This window comes from Camelus bactrianus, chromosome 5 (genome assembly GCF_048773025.1).
Source record: "Camelus bactrianus isolate YW-2024 breed Bactrian camel chromosome 5, ASM4877302v1, whole genome shotgun sequence".
NCBI classification, from domain to species: Eukaryota; Metazoa; Chordata; class Mammalia; order Artiodactyla; family Camelidae; genus Camelus; species Camelus bactrianus.
In genome coordinates, this window is record NC_133543.1 from 9,295,249 (window position 1) to 9,317,350 (window position 22,102).

At 34.1% G+C, this 22,102-nt stretch overlaps 1 pseudogene; it reads left to right on the top strand.

Moving 5' to 3' along the window:
- The first annotated feature begins 8,611 nt into the window (after positions 1-8,611).
- LOC141577682 (programmed cell death protein 6 pseudogene) lies at positions 8,612-9,293 on the top strand (annotated as a pseudogene).
- Positions 9,294-22,102: the final 12,809 nt, after the last annotated feature.

Genomic DNA, 22,102 nt, shown 5'->3' on the forward strand with positions numbered 1-22,102 from the left:
TTTCAGAAAATATTGAATGCTAGGCTAGCATCAGCAAGAAAAATAATCAGTAAAAATTAGCATCTTCTTTAAAAGGAAAAAATGCAAGACAGAGTCCTAAGTATGAAACAACAGCAACATCAAAAATAACAACATAATCCTTGGACTGACAGTTTAAATCTATTCATGCACTCCAAATCTTGATTAATTCAAAAACAATAAAAATGACTCAGGAAATGCCATTGACACAATAAGCTAGAACCAAATATTGAGTAAGACAGACTATCCTATTAGCAAACATACTCAAGAAGAACAAAATAAACAATATTTTGTAATATAAATGGCAATTATGAGAGGAGAAAATACTCAGACACAGTGTACCAAACAGATGCATCTTTAGGAAGGGAAATATGAGCATCCCCACACCACTAATATCGCCTCCTCCCTTGGTGCCCCAAGGTTGAATCTGTAAGGACGCTGATGCGAAGAAGAAGTCAATTGCATAGTTAAAACCTTCGGTACTTCCGCATTTTTGTTTAGCCTTGTAACTTTCTTAGTAACACTTGATAGACTATATTAGAAACATTTTCTAAATGCTAAGACTTGTATCATACTGAAGTGAACTTACTCATTTTCTTATCGTTCTCTATCCTAGGCAACATTAAGTTTCTTGAGAATAGAGTGTCCTTTTTTTACAGCATCTTTAAATGCCTAGCATTGTGCAAATACAGAATAGGTGTTCATGATCTTCTGTTCCTGTTGAATAAAGTATCAGTGCCTTCTAATCAAAGACCAGCAGTAACACACTCATGGCTAAACAAGTTGTTTTTATGATTCATGGCAGCCAGGAGAAACACCCATCATGAGGAGCAACAGGGCATCTCAAGAGAGAGTGTTAGGAAGAATTTATCATAGGATTTGGCCCTGTCATAGGTAACTCTGCGGCTCATCAAACACCTTAGGAGGAGTCTACTCATTCAAAACTACAGTACATTTCTTGAAAGTTAGAATAATAAAGAAGAGATCAAAATTTTATCATTTTTATTATGAATAACCAAAAAATGCAAATTTTTCAAGTTCTTTTTTCTACTACTAAATTCTAAGAAATTTTAACCAGGAGAACTTTAATGGATAACTTCAAGTTCCATCTGTGCCCATGAGAAAAATTTTACAACTAATGTGGTAGGAATGTCCATTTTGCTATTTCTATGATAATTCTTGATATGAGTATAACAGTAAATAAAAATAAATGAAGAATTCTTAAACTAAGTAATGTACCCTCAATGAACAACCTTACAATCTAACTTTACATAAGAAAGAAGAGTAGAAGTCTTACTTTCTAAGCTGGGGAGTTGACTAACAGACCATTTGTAGCAGTGGTTTTGGATGGAGTGATTCTGTATAAGTGACTGAAGGAAAGATAAGTTTAAGCTTGCCATATAAACAGGTGCTAGTGCTGACATGCTAAGAAGAAGATTGGAAAATGCTAGCAGCTTTGTGGTTCAACAAGAAATAATATTTCAACTTAAAATAAAAAGTGTTTGAAGACATCTGCAGATACAGCTATAGAATAGTCCTTAAGAAGGCCATTTAAATCCAATCTAGCCCTTGAGTTGTAGTTACTTGAAAACCTAGAGTCCCAAACTATAGATTATATTACAGATGCTGTTTTTTCCCAGAGATTCATTTGCCTGGACTCTTGTTCCAAGAATGCATTACCAATTTCTCTCTAACTTGGTTAGAAAGAAACTTGACAAATGCCACTGTGGAGCATCCAATTTCAAGGAGCATGATCTGCAGTGTAACATTTATGTGCTTTATTACTTAGCAGAAATCATTTTTAGTTTGGTAATGATCTCCTAAAAACAATCAATGACAGTATGAAAATAATTGTTGCTGAAACTGATTTTCAACAGTAGTTAGAAATTGGAGCCAATTATCTACAGGACTAGACTTTGAGGAAGCCTAAAGCCTGGAATAACAAAGAAATGATGCACCTGGGAAACTGACCTTCGATTCACCTAGTCCCACAACAAATGCCTAGGAATACACTTAAATTGTTAGCGGTTATGTGCCTTTCATTGGCAACCAGGGTATCGCTTGAATCTCAGACATATCACATCCCTATAGAAAACAGCAGAGCATGGCTCTGCAAAAGGGGCAGTGGACTACTCACTCTGCTCAGGGGTGGCACTGGGTACTGTTGTAGGGATCTGAAGTCAGAGAATCTTGTCCTTTTGACTGTGACTACTATTGTTTTCCTGGCTTTGCGTAGCAACTTTGTGTATATTAAAGGGTCTTTGTCATTTGAGTCTTTGGCCAACTTCCTTTCACCATCCTCAGGCTGGAAGCCCTGCAGACTGACGCCTAAAGTAACTTTAGCACAAGGCATCACATTCTGGTTTACCGAACTGTGGAGATATTCTTTTTAAAAATGGAAGGATAGGATCCCAGAAAAAAACAAACAGGTTCAGAATTTAACCCTTCTTGTGCCAGACAACAAACGCTGTGTAGCTGGAGAACTGGGAAGAACAGTTGTCAAAGCGTGCTCTCCTCCCTTTTGACTCAAGGCTCTCTGACACTTTGGCCAACTGGTTAAAAACAAACAAAAACAAAACACTAGAATCTGAAGTGAGCAAAACGTGTAAAAAAATATACGATTTCACTGTGGCTTCTATTGCCTCAATACAAGAGGCACCTAACGTTTTACAAAAGAAAAGAAACAGAAAGCCACCAGATTAGGTGTCTGGCTGGCAAGGAAGCAGATACTAAAACTGTGGTCCCTGTGGCTGGAAGGAAGACAGCTGTCTATAATGGTGCTGCTGTGAATGGCTGAGGTCCTGTGGGCCTTGCAAGCCCCAGCCTGGCAGGCAGCAACTTTCCAAGCATGCTTTGGCAAACTGTTGAGGTATTAGATATGGGAAAGGGTGAAAAAGGAGCTGAGAAGTGCTCTTGCTTATACTGATGCAATTCTAACTAACTACAGGGGGAAAAAAGAGGATGAGGAGATCAGATCACGTGAAAGATATGAAATAAGTTAAAGTATTGGCATCACCCTTGGTTGTGAGTAACTCTGTTCTAAGATGTGTGAGTTAATCTCTCTGCTCTTACAGACAGGCTGAAACGAGAGCAGTGACCTTGGAGCATTGTGATTTGCACAAGCTAACTGGGTTACAAATAATGGTATTCAGAAGACTGAGTATTAGAAATAATTTTCTAATTAGAACAGGTGGCCTCCAAGTGCAAAAGTAAAGGTGCTTAATTGATACAGGAAATTTTAATTGGTAAGAGTAGACAAAGCTATTTCATTTTGAAACTTCTGATTAAAATATGGTGCATAATATGTATGGGATCTGGCCAGGAAGAAGGAGTTTTTTGACTGGCATTGTTGCCATTCTGAGTACTGTGTTTTGTTATTGTCCAGAACCATCCCACACATTAGAGGAAGATTAAGATCTCTGCCCCCTGCTCACCAGAAAAACACTTCATCTTAGAGTCTACAATCATTGAGCAAAAGCACTTCCACATAATTGGGGGAGGGGGGGAAGGCTAGAGGTGTGCTCCTTAATGTAAATTTACTAAATGCACACTGACAAATTTTGATTTGTCCAAGATTCCTAGTATTAGTACAAGACCTAGAGTTAATATGGTCTTGTGACCATGCTGATATCTACTCTGACATAATTTTGCTCAGAGGGACATGACTTCTCTGGGCTGAAGCTAATTGAAGTAAGGGAGCAGGGATGGGGAGTAGGGGAGGAAGGATTCACAGTGCATCTGAATCCTTTCCTGGGTGACAAGTCTTAATTTTGAACATTTTTTCCTGTTTTTATAGATTTTAAAAATTATGGTTTAAAACTACTATCTTTATGGTGGGAAGGGTCAATTTGGGTAAATACATATTCCTTCCTTCAATATTAGATGGTTCAAATTTAGGTAAAATGCCTCAAAAATGAGACTAACCAAGTGGGAGCTGACAAAAGTAAGCATCTTTCTGTAGACCCCAGGTGAAAAGAGCTCAACTGTGACAGGAGAGAAGACGCAGGCTTGCTGCAAACACTGAGCCCTTGGAGGGGGTCTGCAGCTGAGGCGCATTCTAATGCAGCTCAAGTGTGCCTTCTACACAAGGAGCTCATGCATTTGATGGTGGTGACTCCATCTTCACTGCTACAGCTACACAAATGTTCTGGTATAGTAAGTTTCCTGTGAGAGAGCAGATAGTAATATGGTACGTGAAACAAAAACTTTGGTATTATAAGCCATCAGGCAGCTAATGAATCTGAAGTAGCTAATCCACGGGAGGATTTTGTCAGCAAACCCTCATGGTAATCCCATGCAGTTACCCTGTCCACACCAAGGGCAAAATAAGACAACAAATAACTTGAAATTTGACAAAATCATAACTACCTTTTCTCCACCATCTTACCCAGATAAAGTGAGTTTGTGTTCCTTTTCTGTTGAAGTCATGCAACTGGCCCTGACAGAATGCAAACTCAAGCACGCAGAGATAGTATGCCTTAATTCATGCAAAATATCGAACATTTGCAATTGGTCTTCCCATAAAAATAATTTACTGAATATGTTATTTTTATGTCTATACTAAACCCTTTGGAAATGAGTCTAAAGTGACATAAAATTCCATATGAAATCATTGACAGATATGTAAATGTAGCATAAACATAAATATGAGACAAATTTATTAGTGTCCTTTATGAATTAAATCTTATGAAACATCCCAGTATTGTAAAAATGCGGATTTAAGTCATTATTCCACTTAAACTTTGAGTACTATTTTTTAAATCTTTGATGTTCCTAGATATTAATATAATTGTTCTTTCTAAAATTCTAATTTTTTTAGTTAGACAAAGACAAGAAATATATTTATACTGTTAAAGGAGCTTAGCAATTTGGGTTCAACATTAAGGATACCTGTGATAAAAAACTGAGTAATGAAACATGAAGATGAAAATAAAAAGAGATAAAGGAGTTTTAGGCTCAGCTTCAGTTCTTTTACTAGTCTATATTGTTCCTTTTTCTGGCTTTCACTTATTAACTATAGATGATTCTAATTGAGATACTAAATATTATGTATTTAGCAGTGTTAAATAAATTGAAAATTATTAATGTGAATACATAATCTTTTGGAAAAAGTCATTTTCCTGCTCTGTCACCTTAGGACTTGTTACTCTGTGCCACTCTGCTTCTTCTTTTCAACCATAATTGAGTAGTTCAGGCACTTACTGTATTAATACTGCTTATAATTTGTTTAATTTCCTATTTATTATGTATCTATGTATGGAATACATACACACATGCATATATGGCATACATATCTTGGACTGCAAAATTCAATTGTAACTGTTAAGACATCAGTTTTTCCAAATTTGATCTGCAAATTCAACACAATCTCAATAAAAATTTCAGCAAGCTCTTTGAAGATATCAACAAAATCATCTCAAAGTTTATATGAAAGGCAGAAGATCTAGAATAGCCAACGCAATACTAAATAAGAAGAATTAAGCTGAAAACTCACATTACTCAATTCCAATACTTATTCTAAAGCTACAGTAATCAAGACGAGCTTATCCTGGCAAAAGCCGAGACACACATATCAATGTAATAGAATATATAACCCATAAAGAGGTTCTCACAAGTTTGGTAAAGTGGTCTTTTACAAAGGCACAAGGGCAACTATAAAAGATAGTCCTTTCAACAAATGGTGCTGAATAAATGGATTTCTTATGCAAAAATATAAATCAACTCACAAATCTTAAACTTTTCATAAAAAGTTAATTCAAAATTAATCACAGTCCTATTTGGAAACACAAAATAATAAAGTTCCCAGAAGATAACATAGGAGAAAATCCAAATGACCTTGCCTTTGATAACTCTTAGACCCAATACCAAAAGCACAATCCATGAGTGAAAATCATATTAAGTTGTACCACATTAAAATTTAAAACTTGTGCTCTGTGAAAGATTCTGTTAGAAATGAGAACACAAGTCAAAGGCTGGGAGAAAATATTTGCAAAACACATATATTATAAAGGATTTGTATCCAGAATATAAAAAGAACACTTAAATTTCAAAAATAAGAAGTAATCTAATTAAAAACCTGAACAATAAAACCAAAAAAGACTCATCAAAAAATGTACAGTTGGTGAATAAGCATATAAAAAGATGTTCAACATCATTTATCATTATGGAACTGGAAATTAAAACAACAGTGAGTACACGTCTATTATGAATGGCTTAAATTCTAAAAACTAACAATACCAATTGTTGGTGAGAATATGGATCAACAGTAATTCTCACTCATTGCTGGTAGGAGTGCAAAACTACAGCAACTTTGGAAGATAATTTAGCATTTTGTTACAAAGCTAAAAATAATCTTATCATATGATCCAGCAACTGTGCTAACAGGCATTTGCTTAACTGATTTGAAAATTTATGTCCACATAAAAACCTCCATGGGTATCTTCACAGCAGCTTTATTCAAAATCACTAAAATGTGGAAGCTTAAGATGTCATTCAATAGATGAATGAATAAACAAACTAAGGAACATCTATACATATACACAATAGAGTATCATTCAACCATAATAATACATGAACTATCAAACTACAAAAAAAATTAATGAGTCTTAAATACATGTGGCCAAATGAAAGAAGCCCATCTGAAAAAGCTACAAACTATATGATTACCAATTATAGAACTTAGAAAAGAAAACTATAGTGATGGTAAAAATTTAGCAGTTTCCAGGGCTTGAGATCCAGAGGGTAGGGCTGAGTAGGTATCATTTAGGAAGTCAGAAGAATCCCAGGATGGAATACAAAATGTAACAAAGCAATAGAACTCTATTAAAAATACACAAAATAACCAGAGCTCTTGAATAAATGGTTCATTTTAAAATTGGGGAAGGAAATAAGTGAGATGAGTTTAGAACATGTTGTAGTGTCAGAAAGTAAGGAAGTGCTCAAAAAAGAAAAATACACAATGAAAAAGGTATGCCAAAGAGACACAGGAGCCAATTTAAAGAGCTCCAAGTTGCCAAACCTGGAACAATTTCAGCAACAAAATAAACAAATAAACAAATAAATAAATAGCATTGGATTTATAACCAAAAGTATGAACTAAATATCATCCGTGAGTCCATTCTGATTAAATAAATTATTAAATACATGAAAAATACATAAATAAATAAGGAAGAATAAACAAATCTACCCACAGGAGAATATCAATTTATGTCAATACTGCTCTCAAAGAGATGGGGCATCAACTCTTCACTGCTTAAGTGTGGCATGCATGGAGTGATTCCTTCCAAAATATGCAATATAGAAGGAGGGGGGAAAAGCGTAATTTTACAGTGCAGAAACCTATTATCAAGGTCCTCATAAAAAATGATGTCATGTTAATAGTATGTACCTTTGATATAATCTGATGAAAGTGGTCCTTTATTTCTGTGATCTTTCCACCAAAACCTATATCCCCAGTCTAATCACAAGAAAATAGACAAAATATCAGTTAAGGGGTATTCTACAAAATATCTGATCGGTACCCCTCCAAATTGTCAGGACCATTAGCAACAAAGGCAGTCTGAGAAAATGAAATAGCCAAGGGGAGCCTAAGGGAGTAAGGGGGACAGAATGACGCGATGTAATCTGGTATCCTTGCTAGAATGCCAAACATAAAAGGGATGTGCATTTGGTAAAAACTAAGAAAATCTTAATGAAATGTGGACTTAATAGTGATGCATCAATATTGTTTTCTTAATTGGAACAAATGTATCATATTAATGTAATATCCTAAGTAATATGGAGAATCGCTACAGTTTCTGTGTAATTTTACCAAAAATCTAGAACTGTTCTAAAAATTAAAGGTTTATCTTAAATTAGAATAGATTGGTTTTTTAAAAAGCTACTTTTATTGTTCCTTGAAACATTTTCCAGACACTGTTAATGTATATGATAAGTAATAGCATTCTGAAATATGTAGAATCCTAGAAATACTGCAGAGTATATAAGCTTTATTCATTTGACAATGAATATGGAGCATAATGAATGGAATGGAAGGAGGGGTGCAATAAAGACAGTTACTTATTTCATGGTAAATTTTTAATTGTGTCTACATCACTGTCACTCCATCCACTCACCTAATGATTATAATAACATTCCTTCATTTTACTGGTGGTGTGGTTCCAAACCTAACATAGCAGCTAGCACTATACTAGGCACTAATTAAAATAATGTTTTAAATTAATGTAACTTCCTTGCTTGCAATACAGTGGGCTTCCACTTCCAGCCGTATGGTAGACTAAATATTCTGAAATGCCCTTAGGCACTACAAAATACACAAATGTTATTTCTGTATATATAACAGAATACTAAACAGTTTAGAAAGTCCAGCCCAAATCTTATTTTATGTAATCCAGACTGTGTAAAACTCATCACTTTTCATCTTTCAAACTTTAAAGATACTAGCTTATAAACAATTTGTAAGAAGACATAAATATTGATTAAAACAATAGTTCAATTCTTTGAATTGTTGGTTGTATAACAAAGGTTATTAAGTCTGTTGTATAGATTTTTTTTGCTTTCATAACATTCATTTAAACAAACTGATCATGTTGCTTTTTCTACAGAGCTGCCAAATATGTGAAACAACACTCCAAAGAAACTGCATTAAAATTTTAAACAGGGGAGCCGCCCGCGTCCAGCCGGAGTCTCGGCCCAGCCGCGCCGCGGCCCATGGCCGCCTACCCATACCGCCTGGGCCGCGGGGCCGGCCCCGCCGCGGGCGCCGCGCTGCCGGACCAGAGCTTCCTGTGGAACGTCTTCCGGAGGGTTGACAAAGACAGGAGCGGCGTGATATCGGACAAGGAGCTTCAACAAGCGCTGTCAAATGGCACGTGGACTCCGTTTAAGCCAGTGACTGGTCGATCATCTCCATGTTTGACCGGGAGAACAAGGCCGGCGTGAGCTTCAGCGAGTTCACAGGCGTCTGGAAGTACATCGCGAACTGGCAGCACGGCTTCCGCACCTACGACAGGGACAACTCGGGCATGATCGACAGGAACGAGCTCAAGCAAGCCCCCTCAGGTTTTGGGTACCAGCTCTCCGACCAGTTTCATGACATCCTCATTCGCAAGTTCGACAGACAAGGACGAGGTCAGATTGCCTTTGACGACTTCATCCAGGGCTGCATCATCTTGCAGAGGCTGACAGATATATTCAGACGCTACGACACGGACCAGGATGGTTGGATTCAGGTGTCGTATGAACAGTACCTCTCCATGGTCTTCAGCATCGTATGACATGGGCCTTCTGCAAGTACCAACATGGCTTACGGATAAAAGAGACTGAAAATGCCAAATCTCTTATTTTAACAAAACGAACACGGATGCAGTTAGATACTGTTCCTGTTTTAGGTTTTGTATAACGAATATTTGGGGACCCAAATGTACATATGTGGATAAGCTGGTTAATGTTTCACAACCGTAACAATAGTCGTGTCAGATGTAGACATTTGATTTGAGACTTCACCTGTGCCATGAGGTGAGATGTAATGATGTTTCACATCTTCTGCATGCATAGAACTCATCATGTGCTTTTCTAGATAGCTCCCATTCTAGAGTGAAGATACCTTATTAGCCAATAGGAATTTTAAATAATATGGAACTTGCACAGAAGGCTGCTACCATGCCTTACTTTTTAAAGAGGTTTACTCTATTCACTTGCATTTGCAGCACAAGCAATAAAGCACACAGGCCCTTGTCAAAAAAAAAATTTTTTAAACAGAATTTTACTGGGTTAATTTTTTTTTCCAGTACACTTGCTTAGAGCCTAATGCTACAAATAATATTTTCAAATGTCAGATACAATTTCTTTCTTTTATGAAAGTGTGTTGGCTAGGTTAAAGTATTAACTAATCTTCCCACAGAGCACAATGATTATGAAAAATTATATATAGAAAAATGTGTTTACATGTTGAATTTAATATATAAATACTTTATTTCTATATATTTAAATATGTATTAATCTAATTAAGAAGTAGAAAATGTTTAATGGCATTTAAAAATAATTATGGTTGTACAAAAATGTACCTATAGCAAAAATATGTTTTTCTCAAGATTATAGTTATTTTTTAATATTGGAAATGTTGGAAAAAGTACTGTCACAATCTATTTACTATTGTATTATATTATAAGAAGGGTTAGGTTTGACAAAATATTTTCTTAAATTATAAACATTATTCACTTTGGTATTGCAAGAATAACGCCACTGATTGCATTATCAGAGTAGAAAAGTGAAATGTCAACATGAATGTTAATTTTTAAAAGGTAAAGGCATAATCAGAAAAACAATATTACTAGCATTATTCCCCAAAAGAAAGTATATCATAAATGGTAAAACCCAACAACACCCACATCACCAAAAATAACTAAATTAAAATACAATATGGGTGGTGTCTATACAAAAGGAGGAAACCTGGACACAGACTGTCACAGAGGCAAGACCATGTGAAGACACAGGGAGAAGACAGCTGCCTTTAAGCCAAGGAGAGAGACCACAGAAGGAACCGATCTGAAGCCCTGACTTGAGGATGGTAGAATTGCAAGGAAAAAATCCTGCTGTTTAGGCCATTCAGTCAGTGGTATTTGATTCTGGCAACCCTAGTAAACTAAGCCATCCAACACAAGATCACATTATGTCTAGAATGAATTAATTACATTAACTAAATTATGTTTGACTAATTTAATTATTTGAAATAATAAAAATAGCATAACCTATCAAATGAAATGAAATTTCAAGCTGCCTAGAACTTGAAAAAGATTTTTAAAAGTTGTTAGCTCAACAAGGACCTGTAACATAGCACAGGGAACTGTATTCAATTTCTTGTAATAACATATAATGAAAAATAATCTGAAAAGAAAAAATACGTATGTATGTATATGTATAATTGAATTGCTTTGCTGTATACCTGAAACTAACATTGTAAATCAACTAAACATCAATAAAATTTTTTAAAGAAATTATTGGCCCAAGTAGGAATTGAAACTGCGATATAAAATAGAACAAAACATGAACGCTCAACCCATTAAAACTTACTAAATGCAAAGTTGAAACCAGAGAATATTCTCATATTTAAATGTCTCAGAGAAGGGATGACAATAAAATAAAGCATATAACTAAATTTTTTTAAAAAATGATAAAAATGATAAAAAACTGATAAAATATGATAATAGCGGTACACAGAAATTACAGAAAATCCACAGGTTTTTCTGATAACTACATTCTAGATTTGGCTCATTCAAAAATGCAGTGTAATTCCAAATCAAATCAAGAAAAATAAAAATAAATAAATATTAGAAATGCACACAATTTGTGTGAGAAGTGGACATAACTATAGAAACTAAGTAAATATCTTGTAAAAATTTATTCTTAGACATTGACAAGAGTTGATAAAAACTGACAAATTGAATCAATGAAAAAAATTAGGAAAAGTTGTTTAAGGAGTGAATTTCAAAATCAAAGTGGATAAAGATGGCTTAATAGATTTGGTTTTCAAATTTACAAAGAAAAATATAAATCTCATGTTAAATGTATTATTATAATGTAGAATATACAAATGTACCCCAATTAATATTTCAAATCCCATTAACCCTTATGTCAAAATATTTTAGCATAACTTTTACTCAAATACTAAATAAGCTTAGGTAAGCATATATCTAAAAATGCAACATATTATAAATAAAATCTGGAAATATGTTAAAACAATGACTAAAATCTATTTTATTTTGGGAATGTAAGTATAGTTTGATACTAGGATTTTTCACTTATATATAATTTTGATTTGATAAATTATTAAATATAAAGTAATATACTTCACATTAAATTTTAGTTTTAACATTTATAATTTAATATTTTATTGAATCAAAAGAAAAAAAATTACATAAAATGTTATTAAATGTTGCAGTGTCATTTGAGGACATTATATAATGTCATTTGAGAAAATAATAAAATATCTTTATTAACTTTTTAAAGGATATTCCTTTATATGACAATGACTATGTTTCAAGTAAATGGTGACACATTAGAAGTGTATGTCTTAAAGGTGTGAAGAAAACACAGATGGACTGTATTACCTGGGTAATACAATAGCTAATACAATAGTTAATACAATAATTCAATCTAGCTAATACAATAATTCAATAAGGAAACATGCTGAACACATAGCTGCAAGAAGAACTCAGTATTAAATTATTATAGATGGTATTATCCACCTAGAGAAACTCAGAACACTTACAAACCTACTAACAATAGTAAAAGAAATTCAAATGGTAGCAAAATGAAGATTCATTGGTCTCTCATACACCCACATGATAGGGGTGAAACCCTAAGAAAGCCATTCTCAGTAGCAAGTGCAAGTTTTACCACAGAATAGAATAGAATATTGCTTCCCACCAGTAAAAGATTTTCTAGGGGGATTCTACTGGCCTGAGCATGGTCCACTCTTACCTCCAGCACATGATGGAACAAATCAATTTTATTTTTAAAGTTTGACCATACTTGTTTATTTACTTACTCTTATATCACTTTGCTCTTGTTAAGGTTGGGAGTTCTGTGACAGTTTTCATTATTTTCTGTGTCAGCCTTCAATATCAATCCTGTCTTTTCCACCTTACATCTCATACATATTTCTAATTCAAAAAGATACATGCACCCTGATGTGCATAGCAGCACTATATACAATAGTCAAGACATGGAAGCAACCTAAATGTCCACTGACAGATGACCAGATAAAGAAGTTGTGGTATATATATATACATATATATACACACATACATATATACATATATATATATGGAATACTACTCAGCCATAAAAAAGAATAAAATAATGCCATTTGCAGCAACATGGATGGACCTAGAGACCGTCATTCTAAGTGAAGTAAGCCAGAAAAAGAAAGAAAAATACCGTATGACATCACTCATATCTGGAATCTAATTTAAAAAAAAAGACACCATGAACTCATCTACAGAACAGAAACAGACTTGCAGATACAGTAAACAATCTATGGTTACCAGGGAAAGGGGGTGGGAAGGGATAAATTTAGGAGTTTGAGATTTGCAAACTATATATAAAAACAGATTTTTAAAAATGTTTCTTCTGTATAGTACAGGGAAGTATGTTCAATATCTTGTAATAATTTTTAACAAAAAAGAATATGAAAATGAATATATGTATATATATACATGACTGGGGTATTGTGCTGTACACCAGAAACTGACACACTGTAACTGACAACTGCAATTTAAAAAAAAATTGAGAAAAAAAAGATAAACAGGCAAAGGACAGAAAGAAGGAATATAAAAGAAATGTGTGTATTTCATATGGAAGTAAACATCAGAAATGTCCAGTTTTGAAAATGATTGAAGAAATTAAAACTAAAGCCATGATGAGGCAAAAAAAAAAATAAGAATATTTCTAAATAATTTTTAAGATTGTCTGCTTAATGGTACAGAAAAAGAATTGTAGTGTGTGTGTACATATGTGCATGTGTACCCAATGTGAGTATGTATGTTACCCAATATAAGTATGTATGTTAAAAGTAAATTTAAGCCATTTATATTTATTTGTATAGCATTTTAATCTAAATTTTGTCGTATTTTCATGCTTTTTCCTTATAAATTTACTTTTTTCGCTAACTTACTACATATTTTTCCTATTTAGTTCCTTTTCCTAACTTTACAAGTTAACTATCATTAGGCTTAAACATTTTTTAATCTACATTTCTCTAATTATCACTAGAAATAATATCTCTTTATTCTTTTCCCATTGAAACATATGAAGTCATTTAGTTTTTCTTAATTTTCTTATACCTGATATGATCTCTTATTTTCCATTGATATTATTTTAAAATATTTAACATCATTTAAAATATAAATTCAATATTTGCATGTAGTATTTTTTGATATGCAAGACATGAATACATAATAAAAATTTAAAACTCAAAATAAGGGAAGTTGCAACTACAATAAAATGTTTGTTTTTAAAAGACATTAAATATAAAGTATTAATAAAAAGCATTAGTACAAATACTTGTCTAAATATTTTTATGAATTTGTTTGTAACACTATATATAATAGCAGATAGATAGACATATAGATGTCAATTTATCAAAACCAATAGGGTTCAAAACCATAATGAGATATCATTTCACACTTACTAGAATAGCTGAAGTTTAAAAGCATATAAAATTAGTTGTTAAGGATGTGAAGTTGGAAACTTCATTCACTGTTAGTGAGGCTGTAAAATGATTCAGCCACTTTGGAAAACAGTCTGGCAGTTCTTCAAAAGATTAAATAGAGTTACAATATGACCCAGCAATTCTACTCCTAGCTATAGATGCAAGAGAAATGAAAGCACATCTATACGAAAGTTTGTCCGTGAATGTTTATAGCATCATTATTCATAATAGCCCAAAAAAATGTGGAAACAGCCAAGTGTCCAGCAGTGGATGAATTGATAAAATTTGGCATATACATACAATGGAATATTATTTGGTCACAAAAGGAATGAAACACTTGCACATGCTACAGCCTGGGTGAACCTTGAAAACATCATGCTAAGAGAAAGAAGCCAGTCACAAAAGATCACATGCCATATGCTTCCATGCATACAAAAGCCTAAGATAGGAATATCTATATAAATAGAAAGTAGAGTAATGTTATTTAGGGTTGAGAGGATAAGGCAGGGGATTAGGGTAGCAATAGCTAAAGGATACAGGAGTTCTTCAGGTAAGGAAAATGTTCTGAAATTGACTGTCACACATATTTTTGAATATACTAAAAAATATTGTATTGTACATTTTAAATGTATAAGTTTTATTGTATGTGAGATATAGCTCAATAAAATTGTTAAACTCATTTCTTCTTTGAAATTATTTAAATCAAAGGAAAGAAACAAATGATAGTAATAGAATAGTCAACCCCTCTCTGATACAAATTTCTTTTCTAAAGACAAAACTCAAAGTGACATTTCACTATTTTTCATTTCCACATACTGTCTCCTGCTTGTGATGCCCTTCCTTTATTCCTACACCAACAAAAAAATCTAATTCTCATTATTCTCTGAGCAGTTCCATGTCACCTCACCTGACTCTTTTCCTCTTCCAGGCAACATAGTCACTAATGTAACCTGTATTTTCTTAGCACTGTGTTCATACTGCACTTCCAAACATTGCACTTGATCAAAATAATATACCACAATTTCAGTTTCCTCCACTAAACCAGGAGATTTTAAAAGACAGTCCTCTGTAACCATTTTTTGTTTTAATACTCAGCATTCAACACTGTGTGATTTAGACATGAATTTCACTTGAAGAAGCAGATACAAATTCACTTTTGTGGAATATCCATTTCAGGGCACCAAGGGGAGAAGAGAAATAGATGTCTATTGATTTTTTTTCCTAAATTTCACTCATTGTCATAATTTCTCTTTATAGTCAAGGATGATGCATCTGCCCATTAATATTATAATGGAAATAAGTTTTCTCCAGGTTATCCAAAAGTATGGAAATACATACTGCAACTATAATATGCTAGTACAATTTACTAAGTATATTAACTCAACTTAATAATTAGTTCAGGGGAACAAGTAATTTTAATAAAAATGATTGTTTTGTCTTATAAATCTATATATAAACTGAACATATATTTTCATATATTCTTATTTCACATTTTATATATATATTTTTTAATTTACCTTAGAGATACGCACTTTTGGGTTTTGTGGTTATTCTCATTATGTTGGAAGACTTTTCTCTCTCAAAAAAATAAATTTGTTCAATAATGTCACTGTTAAATGAGAAATTCTGAGAAATGATGACATAGTCGCAAAATCAGAATATGCCTTCTAACAACATAGGTATTTAGATGATATTTCAATATTTAATATTTACAGATAAATTTAAAAATTAACATCCTATGTCCAATCAAATTTGGAAATGAAGAAAGCCATTTTTTGATGTACTTAGAATTGTCAGGAATACTTTTGACAGTGCCCATCTTTTAGAAGCAACTTCAAATGAAAAAGCAGAAGAGAAATGAACATTGGCAGGATGAAGCTTGAGGCTCTTTAAGCTGTCAACTTGTCATTTTTTAGAGAATTACATTCCACTTAAAATGGTTTTACATTACTTCTAATGCTGCTTTTACTGTTGTTTCCCATGAGCTGATTTCACTATACATACCAGAGGTAAAATATTTCTTATATGATTTATTTTCCCAGGATGTTAGATATAATATATATTTTTACCCTCTCTGTATTTTCCCCATTATACACCACAGTTTCCTTAAGGGAGTGCTTATCTATGCTTATCTATGGTGGGACTTAATGTTTAAGGGTTAATTGAAAAGTTTTTTATGTCATAAAATAAAATATCTTGTTGGACTTCACTTCATCATTTTGAAGAAATACAAAATGGCCTTGGTGATTCCAGAAAAATTTGGATCCCACAAGAGGATGCACTGCCTTAAGTAACTTTCATAGTATAATGAGAAAAATTGAAGCAGAGAAAATATATTTTCCTTTCTAGCTTATTATAGTAATAAATCATATAATTAACAAATGGATGGATTCTTTTACAACAGCAAATTAGATAGGAATAGAGCAACATGATTTTGTAAAAAAAAAAGAAATACAGAAAGCTTTGCTTTATTCTATACTCATTCTATTTGGGGAATACTAAAGAGAAATTTTTAAATCAATGACATTTATACATAAAGAGAAATGAAGGTATTTAACTGTTGTCTAGTGAGTGGATAATGTAGTCAATGTAGTCAGTATAGGTCAATATGAATTATATCACCTGACTTGAAGAGAAAAGGCCTGGGTTCAAATCTTACATCCTTCATTCACAAGTTGTGGGATCCTGAGCAAATGGTTTAGCCTCACAGTATTAGATGAAGTATCAGAAGTCTGCTGTAAATAGATTATTTTGAAATTTAAGATATATATTGGAAACTTCTCGGCAGAGAGCCTGGCTCAAAATTGGTCCTGAATAAAATGCTAGCTTACTCTGTATTTAATAGGATGATGTTTAAAATGGATCAGCCCATGCTGCATTTTTGCCAGATAGTCATAATTATTCTTGCCCTTTCCTCTTCCTCACTGTCTTACTTCCCTCCTCCCCATTTTATAAGCGGCTTGATCTTCAACATTCATCACCTTAGAAGAGAAATGGTATCAGTGCTGGAGGAGGTCACTGGGTGGATGTGACGACCAGTTGACTCTCGAGCTGGATCCGGGCAACTGGAGGCTCCTCACCCCCTCCCCTGTCCCTGGAATGCAGGCTCTTCCCACCACTCCCACAGTGAGAGTAACTTTCAAGGACGCAGCCTGGAGTGAGCAACATGTTTTAGAAACCATCTGGACAGTGCACTTGACTGTCTTTTAAGTCCTCTATATAAACTTTTAAGAGCCTGGTGGGGGCACAGATCTGTCTTTCAGCCACCCAAGACAAGACTTCTAGGTAAGTTCTCTTGCTTATTAAAACCACCGTCTAACTCTTTGGAGTAATCTGCCTCTTTCTTAGGTCTCGCCTTGCCTCCATATGTGGAGGCCAGTTTGCGACCCACATACAGCCAAACACAGACATCAGTTCTTTTTTAATTTTAAAAACATTTTCCTTAGGAGAATCATTTGGAAGAAAAAGTGGAATAGTTAAAGAGCCAGGCTAGTCTCCAAATAGGAGGAAATAAAAGTCAGATGAAATTCAGGTGGTCCTTTATCATGTGTTCCACATGAAATCCATTTGGAGTCCCAGCCCTGTGTGAGAGAAGGCTGGCGGGCTCCACCCAGATTTTCAACCTCCAGGAGCACAGATGCACCGTGCTCCTATTTGCAGGAAAATCCCATGTGAGGCAAGAACCAGGACTGTTTATAACTAGCATAGGGCAGAAGCAACAGAATAAAAGCAGCTAAGAATTTTTTTTCCCCTGGGCAGAATCCTGATATGGGCTCAGAATTCCCACACTCAGCTTGGATCAGGATAATTAAAATGTTTACTATGTTACTATGTCACCAAAAATGGCATATAATAGTGAACGGCTTTGAACATAAGGTTTCCCATGGCCACACAGGGGAAATGACAGAGTAGAACATTTTCCCTGCCCCTGAGAGGGACATATATGAAGCAGAGAGTGAACAAAATAAGGAGAAACTTTGGTTAAGGGTCAAGAATGGCGCAGAGGCAACTAAAGTGGATAAATATCCTGATGTCAAGCAGGATGATAGGACCGCAGGTGCGATTAGACTCATGATGCTCAGGAAAAAAAGCCACCACTCCTCTCTCCAGCCATGGTTTTACACTTCCTAAGTCCTCCAGAGCTTACACAAAGCTTTGGAAAAGTGAGAGAATTCTGAATTTATAGAGATTACGCACATGATATGTGGTAGAACAAGGACTCATACTTGATATGATTCAGTAACAGAAAAATTAAATTACATTTCTTACACACCTGAGTTTCTAGATGGATATCCATATGTTCTAATAACAAATTTAGATCATTGAAATCTTTATTTTTGGAAATTTGTTTGTTGTTAGCTATAGGGAACACTGATATGTTTAAAAATAAGTTGAAAGTACTGAGAACACACTACTGCCTGATAAGTAGCATCTATGAGGAGAGACGTGGTTTAATTGGGGATCAGAATTGAAGGCACCTGTATTATCAATAGTTTGAAAATAAATATCAAGGTGAAATTAAAAAAATGACTGAATCTTTTTCTTGACTGATTTTTTTTAATGCTGCTAAATTCTGCCAATAAGGATTTTTCTAAACCTCTCATAGATTGCAGTAATTGCATGTTCTTTAATTGAGAGATAATGTATTAATTATATTTTTAAGCATTCTGTCTTAGTTCAAATACATAGAAGTAATAACATTACAATCTTCCAGATATTTAAATATAAGCCTCCAAGTATTCTCTTTCCAAATCTTTTTTTATTAAAATATGCATATATATGAATACCACACGTATAAATCTAAGAACTAAATGCGACTTAAATCTAATCATTTAAAAAATACATGATAATATGTAAAGTATGTGGTAGATGTAGAAAACACAAAGATAAACAAAAAATGGTGGCTGGAGAGCTTATACTCTAGTGGATAAATAAGACACATGCAAAAATACCTAAAATGCAAGATATAAAGTGATAAATGTTAAAGCTTGACTGATAAATTATGAAAATTAAGTAATTAAAGCAGTACTCCTGGGCATAGGGATCAGGGAAAATTTCCTGGAGAAGAAAACCAGCAAAATGGATTTAAGCAAAGAGAATAGAAGAAAGGGCATTCTAGGAAGAGAAGCTGGGGAGAAAAATCAGTAGGTGAGGAAGGGGAAGAAGCAAAATATTTTACCTCAATTTTGTGAGAAATGAGAGCAGCACTGTGTAACAGAACTTTCTGAGAGTGAAAATATCCAGGATACGTGCTATCCGGTGCGACAGCACTAGCCACGGGGTTACTGACCACTTGAAATGTAGCACTGTGACTAAGGAACTCAGTTTATAAATATATTCAATCTTAATTACTTTAACCTGTCATTTCGATAGCCATGTGTGTCTGGTGAGTACCATACTGACAGAGCAAATTAGCGTGTGTGAATTGTGACAAACAAGGATGAACCCAGTTTGTGGGCTGAGTAATAGACTAGTGAGCAATAGGAAACATTTCAAGTTGGCTGGTAGGAGAATATGAAGAACAGAGATAGGAAAAAAACCAAGATGACCAATAACTGATACTCTTGTGAACGAGCAAACAGGAATAAAACAGAAACAAGAGGGAAGGAATCTTTGGTGAACACCTTTGCGACAGTGTATTCTAGACGCAGTGAGAGCCCCAGTTAGAATAACCTCATTTAGATGAAGCAATGCATAACAAGGAATCTTTCATGGATGCACTTGCCAGTACTTGGCATTACCTTATCCAGGAAGATTTCTTTGACTTCTGCTCAGTCTCTTCTTACCTCTCCTCATTTCCTCCAACATCAGTTAGGAGTTTCTGGTATACAATATCAAAGCTGCCTTGGATATTTTTATAGTATTATTTTACAGGACTGTAACTTTATGGTTAACTATCTGTCCTAGTAGCCTGAAAATTACAAAATGGCAGAATGTGGTTTATAAGGCATGGTATCTGGCAGTGCTGGGAACGTGAAAGTCGTTCCCTGTGTGTTAATTGGATTGAATAGGCAAGAAGGAAGGTACTAATAACAAACACTAAAAGTCTGAATTATTGGAAGGATGGTGATGCCATGAGCAAAATGGAGAATGCAGAAAAATGTATTTAGCAGAAGTTGGTAAATCATTTCAGGCATGCTACATTTATGAATTCTGGCAACATTAAAGTAGTGCTAGAGGTAAAAAAGAATTTAGCTGGGGGAGAGCTGTTAATAAGAAAGGTATAAGTATGAGCAAAGCAAGCCACAGAAGTGATAACTAAAGCTGCAACTACCTAGGAGACTGGGAAAATGTGCACATATAAAAGGAAACTGGATTAATTAGCACAAATTAATTTTATGTTTAATGAAATAAATAGGAGTTTTGCTTATTTAAATACTGTGATATGAAAAAAATATTGAAGACTTAGTTTTCTATTTTGTTCTCTGAAACAAGAATAATTTTTTTAACTTCCTTCCATTTATTTGGGTGTTAGTGTCACCAATACTGAGTTCAAGTAAATTGCTGAGGCATTAACAGCTCAATATCCTAAGGTTTGCTTGTGGTATGTGAGACATACTACACACAGGTCTATTCACAAGTCAAGGTAAAAAAATGTATGAATTATCATTATTTTTCTAGGGTTAATTAATTATATCTTCATACTCTTTCATGTAGTAGACTAATATTATTCTTTAAACTTGTTCAGAACTAGATGTGACTTAGTGGAAATAAAAGGGAAATCAAAAGGTCTGAGTTCTAGACCCGACATAAAATAACTGACTGAATGTTGGAAAATAATGTTTCTCAGCATTGGGATTATCACCAATTAATGGCTGAATCAAGATTCTGTCCCCATGACCTAATAACTTCCCAAAGACCCAATCTCCAAATACCATCACATTGAACAGTAGGATTTAACATAGAACTGGGGGCGAGGGGCACAAGTATTCAGTCTATAGCTCCCATGTCTTAGTCACATTATATTTTTGTCCTCAATGTAGTGACAGTACATTTTATTTCTATTATCAATCCTGATACATTTTCTTCCCTCAATAAAGTGAATCACTTTTCTGATCAACACTGTCCAGTATCATCCTTTATGCTATGTTCTTTAATTTCATTATTCAACATAATCCTCACGAAGAACTTACAACTTAAGGATTTTCATATTTCTGCTCCACAGGAACAACTAAGTCACTCCTGACAGTCTTATCAAGGGGTATACAAATACTATTTGCTAAATAAGTCAATAATTAAAAAAAAATAAATTTGGATTTGGATGTACTAAAATAAAATTACATTTCAAAAACTTGATAGAGTCATAAAATTAAAATATGAAAGCACCTCATGATTAGTCTATTAAACCTTCCCAAATTGAAAGCATTTCCTCCACTACAGATTCCTCATAGATGGTACTTCAGTTTCAGCCAGTCCTTCTGAATACAGCCACGATCATATCTTTCTACTTCACAAATCTTCCACAACTTTCATAACTTCTCGAAGCTCCTGTGAAAAGCCCTTCTATTCTGTGGATGCTGTGCATCATTGGCTTATCCCACCTCTGTGTTCACTTTTGTTAACTCACTCTCGACCACAATCTTCCTTTTTCTTTTTTTAAGTAAAAGACATCTTCTCTACTCTAGGTTCTCCATATGTCTGGATGACTCAATGTCTATGTGGACAATCCTTCCAATACCCCGGTTTCTCTGTTTGTAACTTTTTAATCTCTAGGAAAAGCCTTTAGTTTCCTTCCACTTCCACTAACTGTATCCATGGTCACATGTTAGACATTATCGTCACCCACCGAACTGCTTCATCTAGTTCAACCCTCTTAGTTCTCCAATTAGTTAACCCCAGTATGTTACACCATTGTTTTTTAATACATAAGAA